Source organism: Hevea brasiliensis, chromosome 10, assembly GCF_030052815.1.
Source record: "Hevea brasiliensis isolate MT/VB/25A 57/8 chromosome 10, ASM3005281v1, whole genome shotgun sequence".
Classification (NCBI taxonomy): domain Eukaryota; kingdom Viridiplantae; phylum Streptophyta; class Magnoliopsida; order Malpighiales; family Euphorbiaceae; genus Hevea; species Hevea brasiliensis.
Genome location: NC_079502.1, coordinates 66,616,501 through 66,631,947, shown reverse-complemented (window position 1 = coordinate 66,631,947; position 15,447 = coordinate 66,616,501).

Below are 15,447 nucleotides of genomic sequence, written 5' to 3'. Positions count from 1 at the left end.
ATAAAATACAACCAATTTAAATGAGCCGGTGCCCAAGCGATGGGTAACCCAGTGGGAAGTTGCGGTTCTCGCAACTAGGAGCCCTAGACCAGGGAGAAAATTCATAAAATAATTTTTGGGACTCCAAAGAAGAGTCATTGAGGGTTCTATGGCATTAGAATGCCAAGAAAATGCTTAGAAAAATTTTTCAATCAGTACAGACAATTTTGGTCTGTTAAGCCAAACGGAGGGCATTTTGGTCATTTCGGTCATTTCGCCTTCAGAGGTGATTTTTGGCCGACTTGTTCAGTTAAGTAAATAATAATTATGACATAAAATATGAATAAATATTGCTAAAAATTAAATTGCAAATGAGTAGAGAAGAAAAGAAGAGAAAATGAGTTAAATGAGAATTTTTACCTCATTGCTTATGTCATTAAAACCCTCCCCATCAATAACAATTAAGCCAACTTATTAAAAAGGGATAATTGAGACAAAAATAAACAAAAACAATCAGAATTCATCTCCTTTACCCAAACCAGCCGAAACACCTTCCATACCGAAACCACCATTGAAAGCTTATCAAAGCTTCATAACTCACCTCATCCTACCTTGAAACCTTTACCTAGCTTCACAAAAAATTAACCTTGTAACTTGAACATTCTCTAGGTAGCCAAAAGAGGAAGAAAAAAGGAAGTTTGGGTAGCTTAAAATTCTACTCCAACAAGGTTAGTGTCCAACTCTTGCTCCTTTTGCTTTAATTCATGTTTAATGGCATGAATTGTGTATGAATTATAAGAAAATAAAACAAACATGTGTGTGTGTGCACCTTACAAATTTTGGCAGCTAGGGTTAGTTAGGGTTTGATGATTTTGCTTTATAGCAAAATAGTTATGAGCAGCCTTTGGTAGTGGATGGGTGATTGAACATAGTTAAGTAAGTGAAATGCAAGAATTGTGCATGTATGAACATGAAAAAAAAAATTGGACACTTGAACAATTATAGGGTTTGCTCATGTGATGGTTTATTAACCTTGTCATGGTCAATTAGTGACCATAGTGAGGAGGAAATGAAGTGAGTTGTGGCTTGGTATTTGAGTTTGGGTGATCTTCCTTGGCTGACCTGTAGGACTGAGTATGAGTCCAGAAGGTTTGGGTAGCTATAAATAGAGTTGTAGAGGTTCAATTGATGCAAGGCCAATTGGACATGAAACTAGACACATAATGGCACAACATTGGTGAAGAAACCCTGCCCATAAAACCAAACCAAGTTGACTTAAAAATTGTCCTAATCCGGGTGACTTACATTCTGCCTGGGCAAAATGACCAACTGAATAGTGTTTATTCATTTAGTCATAACTCAATGCAGAAACAATTGACTTGAAATTTTACCATCAGAAAGTTGAGACATAGACCTACAACTTTCATGAAGAAACATAATCCAAATTTTGATCATAACATGTTTAAAAATTGACCTGCAGTCAGTGCACAAAACACTGTAGATTTGGTTCAGTTCAGAAAATCTGGAAAGTTTATAATCCGGCCAGTTATGGTGTTTAGGCCATAACTTGAGCTACGAAAGTCCAAATGGAGTGATTCAAAAAAAAATGTAACTATACACAATAAGGAACAATTTTCATGAAGACAACTTTGCCAAATTCCTACTGTACAAATGACCAATGCAACAGTAAACATAATGCTTGAAATTTGAAATTTGTGACTAACTAACACTAAGCTTAGAAATTGTATTAGCAACCAATACCAACAACTTTAGAATGCAAAATGTGGTATGTTGGGGGTATTAGAACCAATGTACCTATTGTCTAAGCAAAAGTCAACATTTTAGTTGACAAATGAAATGAATAGTAACACTAAAACTTCAATTTCAAGAGTTGTAAAATTTAAAAGTGTAACATATCCTAGCACACCTAGCAAGATTGGTTTGGATAGGTTGGCATGCCAATAGGGTTCAGTTAGCAGTACTGCACATGGCATTATGCCATTCTGTGATTTCATGGCTTTTAGCCATTTTGACATTGTGATGACACTGTTATTTCTTTTTTTTATTCTATTATTGGCACTACTAAGCATTATTGCTTAGCGCATTGCTTTTTGCCACGCGTAGGTTCTGGAGAGACCGATAGAGAGCCCAGTAGACCACAGACTGGGTGAGACCATCTGCAGCTCTGCATAGTGTCTGTGTCACCTCACCATCTTCAGTGCATTGGTAGGACGCTAGGTTTCATTTTGGTATTTTGTAATTAACTTTTATTTTCTCATGTGTAATTGAGACTTGTGTAATGTATTTTGGTATTAATGTAAATAGTGGAAATTGTGTTTATGAATGAACAATTGAATATTTATTTATGACTTGTGTATGAATATCATATGAAATGAATGAATGAGAAATGGAAATGTTATTGAAAAATATTGAGATTTTATTAATGAAATGGAGTTTGGAAATGATTGAAAACATATTAGAAGTGTTTTTCACAGGTTCTGAAGAACTGTTTTTTCCATTTTTAGTCGGTACTCTGTCGAATTTTCTATAAAATTTACGAAACCTCAAATAAATTTATAATTTCAATAAATGACTGAAATGAATTATATTTCACAAATTTTACTTCATAACTATGACAAAATTAAATTAGGAAGAATAAAAATGATTGAATTAAAATAGGTTATTCCGGTACACTATGTGCCATATCTTGCTCTGCTACACTGTAGATGGGTAAGCGGTGTCACATTTAGTGGTATCAGAGCACGGTTTAGGCATTTCTGGGTCTAGATTGATTCTATACCATGCATTGCATTTATAAGAGTCAAGGTGACACTAATGCAGATCTATTTGTTTTTGTTATTTCAAATAGGATATGGACCCCACATCTTAGAGGGCAATTAAGGAGGAAGTGGAGAGTCATGCTCCACCTGTAGCAGCTGAGACTAGGGGTAGGGGAGAACCTGCTCCACCAACTCTAGTAGAGCCTGCTCAGCCTCCACAGGCCATGTTTTAGCAAATGGCCGAATTCTTCAGACAAATGGCTGGGGTAATGCCACCACTACCACCACCTCCACCTCCACAGCAGAAATCACATCTGGAAAGATTCAGAAAATTTGGAGTAGTGGATTTCTTTGGCAAGAGAGAAGATGATTTTGTTGTAGCCAAAAATTGGTTGAACTGAACAGGGAGAGTTTTAAAATAACTCCACTATACTCCAGAGCAAAATCTAGAAGCTGCTGTATCTCTGCTGCAAGATGATGCCTACCAATGGTGTGATACAGTGTCTAGTGAAGTGCAGCCAGAATTAATAACTTGGGACTTCTTCCTCTCATAATTCAAGAAGAAATATGTGGGTAGTGTATACCTAGAAGAGAGAAGAAGAGAGTTCATTAACCTGAGGCAGAGACAGCTGACAGTGGCCGAGTATAAAAAGGAATTTATCAGACTGAGTCGTTATGAAAGGGAGATAGTCTCTAATGAAGCCGAGAGGTGTAAAAGATTTGAAGAGGGATTAAATGACAACATAAAGATCATGATTACTGCCTTGGGAATCACAGACTTCACCAAGTTAGTGGAAGCTGCAATAAAAATTGAAAAGGTTAGAATAAGTGAGCAGACCAGAAGAGAGAGACAGCAGAAGAGGGCCCGGGTCAGTCTAGCTCATCTCCTGTATTAGGAAAGAAGTTCAAAGGTCCACCTGCATAGAGTTCAGGACAACCACAAGGTCAGGGTCAGTCCCAGGGGCCTAAGCTACAGTTCACCTCTAGGAGAGGTCAGTCTACACCATCAGTGAGCAGCTCTCTAGGGACGGGGTTCAAGGGACTAACCCCAGCATCTTCTGCATGTCCGCATTGCCTGAAGTGGCATATGGGGGAGTGTTGGAGAGTGACGGGTGCCTGCCTAAGGTGTGGGTCGACAGAGCATCAGTTAAGGAATTGTCCATGCAGAACTACTACAGCTGCTCCAACATAAGCAGACAGACCTACTCCTGCACCACAAAGGGGTAGGAAATCAGGCAAATTTGAAGCAGTGGGACCATCACAAAGACCTGCATCTGAGCCAGCAGAGAGGCCTAAGGTTAGAGCACCTGCCAGAGCCTATGCCATAAGAGCTCAGGAGGAGCAAGATGCCCCAAACATCATCAGGGGTACGTTCTCCCTCTACAATACATCTGTGCATGCATTGGTAGATCCAAGATCCACTCATTCATACATCTGCATCAACCTACCCGTAGAAAGGGGGATATTAGTAGGGGTGAGTGACCAAGACATCCTGGTTACTAATCCATTGGGCCACAGTATAGTGGTGAACAAGGTGTACAAAGGTTGCCCATTAAGGATTTAGGGGTATGAATTCTTGGCAAACCTGATTGATTTGCCTTTCCATGAGTTTGACATGATTTTGGGAATGGACTGGTTGTCACGTCATTAGGAATGGTTGATTGTAAACTGAAGAGGATTTCATTGAAAACTCCTGAGGGTAATGAGATCACAATTATGGGGGAAAGAACAGATTTCTTATCTAATGTCATCTCAGCCACAGTTGCAAGAAAACTAATGAGAAAAGGCTATGAAGCCTGCCTAGCACATGTGGTAGATACTAGGCAAGCTAAGCCAAATCTGTGTGACATACCTACAGTAAGAGACTTCCTAGATGTGTTCCTTGAAGAATTGTCTAGCTTGCCACCAGAAAGAGAAGTCGAATTTGCTATTGAGATACTGCCAAGTACAGCACCAATCTCTATTTCTCCTTATAGGATGGCACCCACAGAATTGAAGGAGCTGAAAATCTAGTTACAGGAGTTACTGGATAAGGGGTTTATACGCCCCAGTGTGTCACCATGGGGAGCTCCAGTGCTGTTTGTGAAGAAGAAGGATGGGACTTTGAGGTTATGCATTGATTACCGGCAGTAAAGTGACAGTGAAGAACAAATATCCATTGCCTAGAATTGATGATCTGTTGGATCAGTTGAAGGGAGCAGGAGTATTTTCTAAAATTGATCTCAGATCAAGGTATCATCAGTTGAAGGTGTAGGATGCAGATGTACTAAAAACTATGTTCAGGACCCGGTATGGGCATTATGAATTTCTAGTGATGCCCTTTGGCCTAACAAATGCACCAGCAGCATTCATGGACCTTATGAATCGTATCTTCCATCCATATTTAGATCGGTTCATAGTGGTCTTTATTGATGATATTTTGGTGTATTCCAAGACCAAGGAAGAACATGATGAGCATTTGAGGACTGTTCTACAAACCCTGAGAGAAAAGAAGCTATATGCTAAGTTGTCTAAGTGTGACTTCTGGTTGAATGAAATTGCATTCCTTGGACACATAGTGTCAGCTGATGGGATTAGAGTGGATCCCAAGAAAATAGAAGTAGTGATGGAATGGAAGCCTCCTAGAAATACAACTGAGGTCAGAAGTTTCTTGGGGCCAGCTGGGTATTACAGAAGATTTGTGAAGGGATTTTCATTAATGGCTGCTCTAATGACCAAGTTGTTACACAAGAATGTCAGATTTGATTGGAATGACAAGTGTTAGACCAGTTTTGAGAAGTTGAAGGCTATGTTGATAGAGGCACCAGTATTAACACAGCCAGTGTCGAGAAAGGACTTCGTGGTCTTCAGTGATGCCTCTCATAATGGGTTAGGGTGTGTATTGATGCAAGAGGGAAAGGTGGTCGCCTATGCTTCTAGGCAGCTAAGGCCACATGAACAGAATTACCCTACCCATGATCTAGAACTTGCAGCAATTATTTTCACACTAAAGATATGGAGGCACTACTTGTATGGTGAAAAGTGCTACATTTACACAGACTACAAAAGTACGAAATACTTGCCATGTCACACCCTACCCCTCTGTAAGGCATAACATGATCCTGTAGTATACCTAATGAATTACCAACTTCGTCTATTAATAACCCATTAAATACACTACAAGGGATTTTAAAACTTTTCTTACTTCTTTTTACAGTGGTGAGCACTATTTACAGGTGTTAAAAAAAAATTTTTTTAACTGAAATGAAACAGCTAACACATTTGAATTATTAGGAATTTCTGTAAAAATTTTAGCGGAGTGCCATCTGTATTTTGAATAAAAAAGTTCTTCGAAAACCTATAAAAAGCACTTCAAATATTTTTCTCAATCTCAAACTCCATCATTTAATCAGCTCAATATATTTCTTAACTTAAATCCACAGTAATTTTTCAATATTTCCAAAGGCTGAGATAAAAGAAATATAGTACAAATTTTACAACCCAAAATAATTCACAATTTATTTTATAACTTCAATGTACAATTTTAGTTTACAACTGCTCAAAACCAAGAACACTATATACATACAGTGAACATACATTACAATACAAAATGCAGAATATGGTATACTCAATATACCCGATGATCTCTCACTGAAGCACTAGCAGCCTAATCTGCTGCCCTGTCAGTCTGTCTACCTACGACAGCAATGAAAAGCTATCGCTGAGACAATGTCTCAGTGGTGCACAACATTAACCAAATACAACTTTAAATCACAAATCATAAGTTATATAAATAGTGGATACTTAAAACCATAGTTAAATTCAAAGACAATGAATGTCATAAAGAATTTAAACTCCATTTCACAATATCACAATAAATCTCAATAAATCAAAACATGGTTAAATTCAAAAGGCAGTGAATGTCAATAAGAATTTAAACTCCATTTCACAATCTCACAATACATATCAATAAATCACACATAGCTTAATCATGTTTAAAGTTCAATTCGTCCCAAAAGTCGATGGCTAGTGAGGTATTCAATTCGTCCCAAAAGCTGATGGCTAGTGAGATATTCAATTCTTCCCAAAAGTCGATGGCTAATGAGGAATATCATAGCTAGCTAGCAAAAATATGAGTACTCATTCTATTCGTCCTCAACAGGCACACACCTCAACACTTCAGCCAGAGAGGGAATTCAATTCATCCCACTAGACAAGCTAGCGAGGAATTCAATAGTTGTGGTTTTAAATCATTTACAATGCTTTTAAATCAATAAGTATCCATCAAATATCATTCAAACAATTTCTCACAATTTCAAACCATTTACAATGCTTTTTAAGCAATAAGTATCCATTCAAATACATTTCCACAATTTAAAACAATAATATACAAATATTCATAATTTATTTCAAATGAAAAATTCAAAAGAAATAACTATTGTGCACAAACCTCTGATAACTGTCTCTTAGCTCTGACTCAGTGTTTCCTTCCCTTTCCCTGAGTCTTTGCTAACTGAGAAACACAATTTGAAGTGTTTCAGTACTCATTTAAACTGTCTCTAAGGATAAAGCTTAATAATTAATTCATTGAATTCTATTATTTGCTTAGTCAAACTAAGATGTCGACCCTCAATGCATTCTAGTTGAATTAGGTTTTAATGTTACCAATATGTCACATTTGTAGCCTTTTGATATTGGTACATGTTACCAAATTCATTTCCATGTATATTGCGTTTTATTGCAATTTATCGGATTTCGGTATACTAATTTGACCTAGCCGGACAACTTAGTTCTCTTGGTTTTCGTGTTTCGATCAAAACTACAAACTTGTAGATCTATGTCTTATTGCACGTGGGGCAAAATTTCAGGTCATTCTGAGTTTACTAGACCAAGTTATGATCATTTTACTATTGTTGGTCAGAATGTACCAAAATTGGTCACTTTAAGTCATTTTAGGTCACTTTTGGTTCGGCCAGTTTTTGGACCGAAAATTATGCAATCTATTTGACTTACTTATAGTCATTTCTGGGCTTTGGTATCTTCATAAGAATTGTAGATATATGTATCAACTATTCATGGTAAAAATTTCAGGTCAATTGGCTGTTTTGAGTGAGTTATGGCCAAAATACTAACTACTGCCCAAATGGTCAATTTTGAGGCCTTAAATGCACTAATACGGATTTGGTCATTTTTCAAGTTACCTTCCAAGCAGAATTTTGGTAAACTTACTTCATGAAAGTTGGCACTTTTTGTGCCTAGTTTCACCTTCAATTGGTCTCATACCAATTGGAGCCACATACTTAAGGTTCTAAGCTAAAATACACACTGCCCTATTGCACATTGTTCTTTACTCATCAAAGGACACATTTAACATTACCAAGTTACACATTCATGCCATTTCTGTTTTGTACCATAACATAAACATATTTCACAATACATTTTTGGTTGTTTTGGCAGCTTATAACTACACTCAATATGCACATTATAGTCCAGAATTTTCCAAGTTCAATTTATAAACAATTTAACCACATAACCTAGCTCATTTACATGTCCAAACTTAAACCCTTATACATATACACAAGCTTCCATAACAAGTACCATAATTCAATAATAATATTCCATAAACCAAACCATAAAATAACATTTTTTTGGTCCACACTTCAAGTTGCTGATTCATACATCTCTCTCAATTAACTTCCAAGCTTCCAAAATCAAGTGTACATTCACATATATCTAAAATACATCACCCAATTTATTTCTACACACATAAATACTTCATCAACACTTTAATCTACCATTTACATATAAGGATAAACTGTTCTTATGCAGCTTCCATGGCTGCCAAAAATATACATCTCCCTTAAAACATCAAACTCCAAAAATCCTTCCACAATTTAACTACCCATAACATCTACACAAACTTTAATGAAGCAAGCATCTAAAATACCTACTTACCACTTTGGAAACTCTTCAAAACCTTGACTAAACTTGATCTTCTTGCTGCCTATCTACGACCCAAGTGGTGTAGAGCAATTTTAGTGAAGGGAGCTAGTGGAAAAATGGCTTAGATCATGCTTGCATGAAGCTTCAAGGTGGATGGCAATAAAGGTTTTCCTTGGGAGCATTTCGGCTGGTTCTTTGAGAGGTGAGGAAGATGATAATCTGCTGTCCAAATGAAGATGTAGTGGTCCACTTAGGTGAGTTAATAGAGCACTATGTGTTAATTTAATGGTTATTTATTGTAAAGTTTCATATTCCTACATTTAACTCCCAATTTTTGCTATTTAAAATATGTACCACCAATTTAATTTTTCATGACATTTTCCAAGTGTAATATCATTTATTTTTAATGGACATTTAGGTCAAAAGATAACTCGGGGTGTCAAATGACCACAATGCCCCTATTCGGGTTGCACTCCTGATTTTTCGATAACACCGAGTTTTGTCCATTTTTCAATTTCTCACTTTTTCTTTATACTAATTAATTAATTTTTCTTTGATATTTATAATGGTATTTATACTTCAATAGGTGCCTATTTAAGTCTTAAAAATATTTTCTAGAGTTTCCCGCGGTTCAGGGCTAGTCAATGGTCCACGCCACGACTTCCCGATGCGGTCACCCATCACTAGGGTTCTCGGCTCGTTTAACTTGGTTACATTTCATTGCTATTATTTTTTCTTTGTTTTTCTTGTATTTTCTTTTCTTGTATTTCACTATTTTATGTCTCCTCACTCATATCTAAGTGTAGTTCTAGGCATCCTAGCTGTCCGGACAACATTGGTCATCGGAACTGTAGAACGCACTACAAAACATAAGGGTGCTACAATTCTCCCCCCTTTAAAATAAATTTCGTCTCTAAATTTTACCTGGCATTATTCTCTGAACAGCTGTGGGTGCTGTCTCCTCATATCCTCTTCATGTTCCCAAGTAGCTTCCTGGCCTGAATGATGGTCCATAGCACTTTAACTAGGTGTATCTGTTTATTCCTTAGCTGCTTCACCTCATATGCCAGAATTTTTATGGGTTCTTCCTCATATGAGAGGTCTGGATTTACCTCAATCTCTTCAACTGATAGTACATGAGATGGGTCAGATCTATACCTCCTTAACATGGACACATGAAAGACACTGTGTATCCTTTATAGCTCTAGAGTTAATGCCAACCGATATGCCAAAGGACCCACTCTTTCCAGAACCTCATCTGGTCCGATGAAACGAGGACTCAGTTTCTCCTTTCTGCCAAATCTCATAATCCTCTTCCAAGGAGAAACTTTGAGGAATACCTTATCACCCACTGCATATTCAATGTCTCTTCTCTTTAGATCAACATAGGACTTCTGACGGTCTGATGTAGCCTTGAGTCTATCTCTAATCAATCTGATCTTTTCCTCTGTCTGCTGAACAATTTCTAGCCCAATCATTTTTCTTTCACCTACTTCAACCTAACATAAGGGAGTTCTGCACTTTTTGCCATACAAAGCTTCATATGGAGGCATCCCAATGCTTGATTAGAAGCTGTTGTTATAAGCAAACTCAATCAAAGGCTGTATCCCAACTACCTTCAAATTCAATCACACAAGCCCGTAGCATATCCTCCAATATCTAAATTACCCTTTCAGACTGGCCATCTGTCTGTGGGTGGAATGCTGTGCTGAAGTTCAATCTAGTTCCTAGGGCTCTCTGAAGACTACTCCAGAATCTAGAAGTGAACCTAGGATCTCTGTCAGATACAATCGATACTGGCACTCCATGCAATTTTACAATTTCATATATGTACAATCTAGCCAAACTTTCCAAGCTATAGTCCATCCGAGCTGGCAAAAAGTGAGCAGACTTGGTCAATCTGTCAACTATAACCCATACTGCATCATGACTATTCTGTGTCCTCAGAAGTCTCGTAACAAAATCCATAGTTATCCGTTCCCATTTCCACTCTGGTACTGGCAAAGGATGTAACAAACCAGCTGGAACTTGATATTCTGCCTTTACTTGCTGACAAGTTAGGCATTTGGAAACAAATTCAGCTATATCTCTTTTCATACCCATCCACCAGTAATGCTCTTTTAGCCCTCTGTACATTTTAGTTCCACCAGGGTGCATAGTAAAAGGAGACTCATGTGCTTCCTTCATTAGGAACGCACATTCTGCCCTGATGTAGTAATAAACCATCATCTCTCACAGAAAATTCAGGTTTCTTGCCCTGCTAGACTTCTTTCAGTAGCTTCTGATATTTATCATCACTCTGAGTAGCCATTCTGATCTGATCAATCAACACTGGCTGTACATGCCATGCAACTACTGTCTGTCCCTCATCATCAATCTCTAAACTGGCATGTTGTGCTTTCAACTTATGTACCATGGACAAAGAAGAAACTTTGAGACTTGCCATAGTCTTGCTACTTAAGGCGTCAGCCACCACATTTGCTTTCACTGGCTGATAGTCTATTAAGCAATCATGGTCTTTAATGAGTTCTAACCATCTCCTCTACCTCAAATTCAATTCCTTCTGTGTGCCCAAATACTTCAAGCTCTTATGATCTATGTAAATGCAGCATTTCTCCCCATACAAATAGTGTCTCCAGATCTTCAGAGCAAAAACAATAGTTGCTAGCTCTAAATCATGTGTTGGGTAGTTCCTCTCATGCAGTTTCAGCTGGCGTGATGCATAAGCAATGACATTCCGATCTTGCATTAGTACACAGCCTAACCCATTGTGAGAAGCATCACTATAAACTGTGTTTTCTTTACCCATAGTAGGTAAAGTAAGGACTAGAGCTTCAGTCAAACACCTCTTCAACTCATCAATACTCTGCTAGCATTTATCTGTCCACTGAATTTTTACATCTTTCCGAAGCAGCTTGGTTAGTGGAGAAGATAACATAGAAAACCCTTTCACAAATCGATGGTAATATCCAGCTAAACCCAGAAAACTGTGAATTTCTGTGATATTCCTGGGCGGCTCCCAATTAAGGATAGTTTCTACCTTGCTGGAATCTACCTTGATCCCTTCAGCTGACACAATATGTCCAAAGAAGGAGATTTCTTTCAGCCAAAATTCACATTTCGACAATTTGGCGTATAGCTGTTTCTCCCTTTAGGTCTACAGTACAATCCGCAGATGTCTGTCATGCTCCTCTGCATTCCTCGAATATATCAAAATATCATCAATAAACACCACCACAAATTAGTCAAGATATGGTCTGAAGATAGTGTTCATCAGATCCATAAAAGCAGCTGGAGCATTTGTTGTTAGTAGTATGCCCTAGAGCATATCATTCAGTATGTATCTTGTACATATTTTTATTAATAAAAGGCATTTCCACTTTTCCGTTTACATAATATATTTATGTGTAATAGAAAAGGTCCATTGATATTTTGTTAGAAATATTATTCTTAAGTTGTTAAGAATATGAGTGACAATATTTCTAGCACAAAGTATCATAAATAGGTTCACAATCGAGGATACTTCATAATAAGGACATGACTTATCCAGAAAGATTGTATTCAAGTTTGTTCCCAAGTTATTTATATGAGATATAAATAAGATGGAATGGTGAGTCTCATGCCATATAACAAACATGATAGGCACTTATAAATGATAAGTAGGCCGAACCAGTGACACTTATGACAAGCACATGGAGTTTACTCTTGTCAATGTTTTGTCATAAATCATATCAGTGCAAATAATCTTTAGACCTGAGATAGCACAGTTATCTTGTATATAGGTAGTTTGAGTTTGATACTGCTTTCATACTTGTACTGTGTATGGGTATATGGGCATCTGTTGGCTCCTACTAGTTATTTATGGAGGTAGGTGTTGATCAAGATGGAATCTGTTCCTCTAAGTAAATAGAGATAAAATCCTATGTTCATTTAATTGTTCTTGATGTTTCAAGTTCCTGGCCAGGACAGATAGATTTATTCAGAAAAGAGTTTCTGATGAGAAAATCTTTTTAATCAAGAACTGGAATTAAAAGAGAACATAATATTCATAGCAAATGGAGTTTGACATAAACCATGACCCCAGCTTGAGTTGGGATTTTGTAACAGAGAGATTCTAGTGCATGGTAACATATGATTATAAGTTCATTTAAGGTAAACCTTATTACTAATTGGGTGGCCATGGCATGCTATGCTAGGTGTTAACCATGGTCTATGAGGTTCATAAAATGATTTAGAGAAATCATTTATGGTAAGAAAGAGTTCTGATGATATTAAGAGTTGATATCATGTCTCATTGCCAATTAGTGATGAGCCTAGTAAGTCACACAAATACACAAGTTATCACCTATTTAAATATGATTTAATTAATTAATTAAAGAGTTTAATTGATTAATTAAATAGTTTTGGTTTGCAATTAAATTGCAAAGTCCCTAGCATGACTTGAAACCAAATCTAGATTATTGGATGTATAATGTAAGTTAAATTTATATTTAAAGTGTTTAAATATGAATTTAATTATTGAGAAATTAATTAATAGAGATTAATTAATTAATTTATATTTGATATAAATTAATTAGAAGAAGAGAAATAATCATTTTGGGTTGAGAACTCAAAATTAAGACACAGGGGTATTTTGGTCATTTCACAGTGTGACACGTGGCACCATGAGATGGTGACAATGGGATTACACATAAGCTTGCCAAATGTTTTTTAATCATGTAAGATGTTTAAAATCAAGATTAAATATAGGTTTGACACTTGGCACAATGTGATTAGGTCACTTCAACCTAGAGCTAATCAAAGGGTGACATGTGGCAAGGGTTTAATGTGTTAACCTAGCTATTTAAGTGTTGTTATGAAAAAGAAAAGCAACCAGCAGCCACTCCTCTCCTTTGTCAGGCCACTTTGAGGCTTTTCATTTATTCTTCTTCATCTCTTATCAATTCAAAGAGATTAGCCATCAATCTCTTGAATTAAGAACATTAGAAATTGTTTCTAGTGTCCTGTTTACATCTTTAATCTCTTAAAAGGCAGAACTTGAATTTCTAATTAATAGAAAAAGCTTTAGAAGCTTTTCAAGGGCTGCCATAGGTGTTCTTGGTGTGGACAAGCTAGAGGGACAACATCTGGTGTCCTGAAGATGAATCTCAAAGGCGCAGACATGCTGCAATGCATCAAGAGGTTAGTGTAATCGTTCTTGATTTAATCTAGGGTTCTAAACTTAATCTGATTAATTTTAAAATCTTAAATGGCAAATACAGATCCAAAAATATATTAAAAGAGTTTTAATATGTTGTTTATCATTGAAATCAAATAGATAGAAATAAATCTTGCATGATGCATGTGACCCTAGGTGAAAATTTTTTTAATTCAATGGTATAAACTTGTGTTTTTCACGCTTCTGTTCCTTCAATTGGTATCAGAGCCACTATATTTGCCATTTAGATTGTTGATTATATGATTTAATTGTGTGATTTGATCATGAGATGATTGATCCATTGCTGGTTGCAATGGATGTGTGGCGGCACACATGGTGAAGCCACCATTGGTGGCGGCAACAAAGGTTCTTCAAGGTGGCTCAAGGTTTGCTTTTTAATTTACAATTGTTGTATGATCTAAAAGCTCATCCTATGTCTAATTAAATTGTTTAATTAGAATTTTAAAAAATCAGATTTAAATATGATTCAAACAACTTTAAAAATTCAGATTTGAATCACATTCAAATAACTTTTATTGTTAGTAGTATGTCCTAGAGCATATCATTTAGTATGTATCTTGTACATATTTTTATTAATAAAAGGCATTTCCACTTTTTTGTTTACATAATATATTTATGTGTAATAGAAAAGGTCCATTGATATTTTGTTAGAAATATTATTCTTAAGTTGTTAAGAATATGAGTGATAATATTTCTAGCACAAAGTATCATAAATAGGTTCACAATCGAGGATACTTCATAATAAGGACATGACTTATCCAGAAAGATTGTATTCATGTTTGTTACCAAGTTATTTATATGAGATATAAATAAGATGGAATGGTGAGTCTCATGCCATATGACAAACATGATAGGCACTTATAAATGATAAGTAGGCCGAACCAGTGACACTTATGACAAGCACGTGGAGTTTACTCTTATCAATGTTTTGTCATAAATCATATCAGTGCATATAATCTTTAGACCTGAGATTGCACAGTTATCTTGTATATAGATAGTTTGAGTTTGATACTGCTTTCATACTTGTACTATGTATGGGTATATGGGCATCTGTTGGCTCCTATTAGTTATATATGGAGGTAGGTGTTGATCAAGATGGAATCTGTTCCTCTAAGTAAATAGAGATAAAATCCTATGTTCATTTAATTGTTCTTGATGTTTCAAGTTCCTGGCCAGGACAGATATATTTATTCAGAAAAGAGTTTCTGTTGAGAAGATCTTTTTAATCAAGAACTGGAATTAAAAGAGAACATAATATTCATAGCAAATGGAGTTTGACATAAACCATGACTCTAGCTTGAATTGGGATTTTGTAACAGAGAGATTCTAGTGCATGGTAACATATGATTATAGGTTCATTTAAGGTAAACCTTATTACTAATTGGGTGGCCATGGCATGCTATGCTAGGTGTTAACCTTGGTCTATGAGGTTCATAAAATGATTTAGAGAAATCATTTATGGTAAGAAAGAGTTCTGATGATATTAAGAGTTGATATCATGTCTCATTGCCAATTAGTGATGAGCCTAGTAAGTCACACACATACACA